Below are 2054 nucleotides of genomic sequence, written 5' to 3'. Positions count from 1 at the left end.
TGTCCTCTACTAGTTTCACTGATATAGGTAAGTGTATCCTATATCATTGAATTAGTTCATAAATGAGTTTGTTGTTCTTAGCTTCTGATCTTATCTTGGCCAAGAATGTCCAAATTTGCTAAGATAGAGCAGGAGTGTGTTTTAAAGTTTGCATCTTCTTAGCAAAGAGAAGGAGTGTCAGAGCCAGAATATGCTGTTAGCGATAACCCGGAAATTAGATTTTCTGTAAGGCTCCAATGAGCTCATCAAATATTTAGAGAGCCCTACGCTAATAATCCTATCAAGGGATATGCTGCATTCAGCATTATGGGTTGTGGTAATCAAGCAGACGAAACCAAAGAATAGCTCTTTCATTTATATCTGGTATTCCTGTTTGTCCTCTCATTGTGGAAATGTTATTTATCAAATCACTCTTTCATCTTTATCGTCATAGCCGGTGAAAATCAAGTGCTGATGGTTCTCCACGGCTTGGACTCAGGTCCTCCTGGAACGTGCATGCTCCCCTCAGAGCAAGACTGCTTCTTCTGGTCCGGGCAGAGCCTGTAACTTGGGTGGGCTGCTAGATCCAGAATGCCATTTCCTTGTACTGAGGGGAGTATTGTTACGGCAACAAGTCAACTCCTTCATCTTTCTCTTCTTAGTAACAAGACCCCTTATTCTGACCTTCACCCCAGGAAGGATATGAAGGTTGTTCAGAATATACCACCCCCAAATAAGGCACTCTGGCACAAGGATGATTTTGAGATGAAGGCAACTGTTTTCCTGGAAGCAGACCCTAAATTCCTGTTATAATGCTCCCAACTCACATGTTCCAGGAAGGGGATGCCAACCCTCCACTGGGGGTAGCATCATCCCGAGAAGACTCTACACCCTCAGACCCTCTGGAGAGCCCCTATCTCCCTCTGGGTTTCCCCTATACATTTACTTACCCTAGTTTGCACCTTTAAAAATCTAAACCCCTCTTCCTTTGTCCTGTCACTTCCCACTGATTGATAGTTCCCCTGTCCTAAACACCCCTTTGAGTTACTCATTGCTGGGTTTCTCCCCGTTGTGTTTGGGGGAATGGAGGTGGGAGGGAATTAATACGAAACTCTCTTTTTTTCTTGTTAATCCACTTTCTGTTGGTCTAATTTTCAAGGCTCCAGTCACAGAAACTAAGGGACAAAAGAAGAAAGATTTTTTTCCCTTCCCCTATAGAAGGCATAGGGACTTTGTGGAATATAATTAAAATATTTTCTTGGATGGATGAGTAGGAGACCACAGAAATAAGATGAATTTTGAAGGAAGGTGGTACTTCATCATGTCTATAAATAAGGCTTGGGAAGCTAGCACGATACTGAGCTCTAAAGCAGCAGGGCAATTCTATATTAATGGTGCAAAACGTCCCTTGAGGAATGCTTAAGAACGCTCCGTGACTGGAATTTGAAACCATAGGAACCCAGGGATGTTTCATTCCCTAGAGATCATCTGCCCATGTTTTTAAAAGGACTAACTGTGCCAACTCATCTCCATATCAGGCCATCTCTGTATTTGGGGATGTAGCTCAATGGTAGAGCATATGCTTTGCAGGCATAAGGTCCCAGGTTCGATCCCTCGCATCTCCATGACTTATTCCCCTCAACTGTACTAACCTGATTTTTAGGCTCATTCATGAAATATCATAGCATCCTTACAGTGGAAGGTACATCATCAGCACTGCACATCAGTCTAGATGACAGGTGATATCTTACTCTATTAAATGAACTCCATGAAAAGCTTGGGTTGTGATAATATTTTCTTTCAGTATCAATAGCATCTTTTAATTTTTTTATTTTTATTTTATTATTATTATTATTTTTAAGATTTTATTTATTTATTTGACAGAGATCACAAGTAGGCAGAGAGGCAGGCAGAGAGAGAGGAGGAAGCAGGCTCCCTGCTGAGCAGAGAGCCCGATGCGGGAATCGATCCCAGGACCCTGAGATCATGACCTGGCCGACGGCAGCAACTTAACCCACTGAGCCACCCAGGCGCCTGTTAATAGCATCTTTTTATTAATTGAAAATAAAAACCTA

General features: G+C 42.2%; 1 non-coding gene across 1 annotated transcript; it reads left to right on the top strand.

Annotated features, from left to right (window-relative positions):
- The first annotated feature begins 1532 nt into the window (after positions 1 to 1532).
- Positions 1533 to 1604, top strand: TRNAA-UGC. The gene has a single exon. It is a non-coding gene; the product is annotated as a tRNA-Ala (tRNA).
- Positions 1605 to 2054: the final 450 nt, after the last annotated feature.

This window comes from Mustela putorius, unplaced genomic scaffold (assembly GCF_011764305.1).
Source record: "Mustela putorius furo isolate JIRA1106 unplaced genomic scaffold, ASM1176430v1.1 tig00000835_pilon_pilon_pilon, whole genome shotgun sequence".
Taxonomy (NCBI): Eukaryota; Metazoa; Chordata; class Mammalia; order Carnivora; family Mustelidae; genus Mustela; species Mustela putorius.
This window is presented reverse-complemented; position numbering and strand designations above follow the sequence as displayed.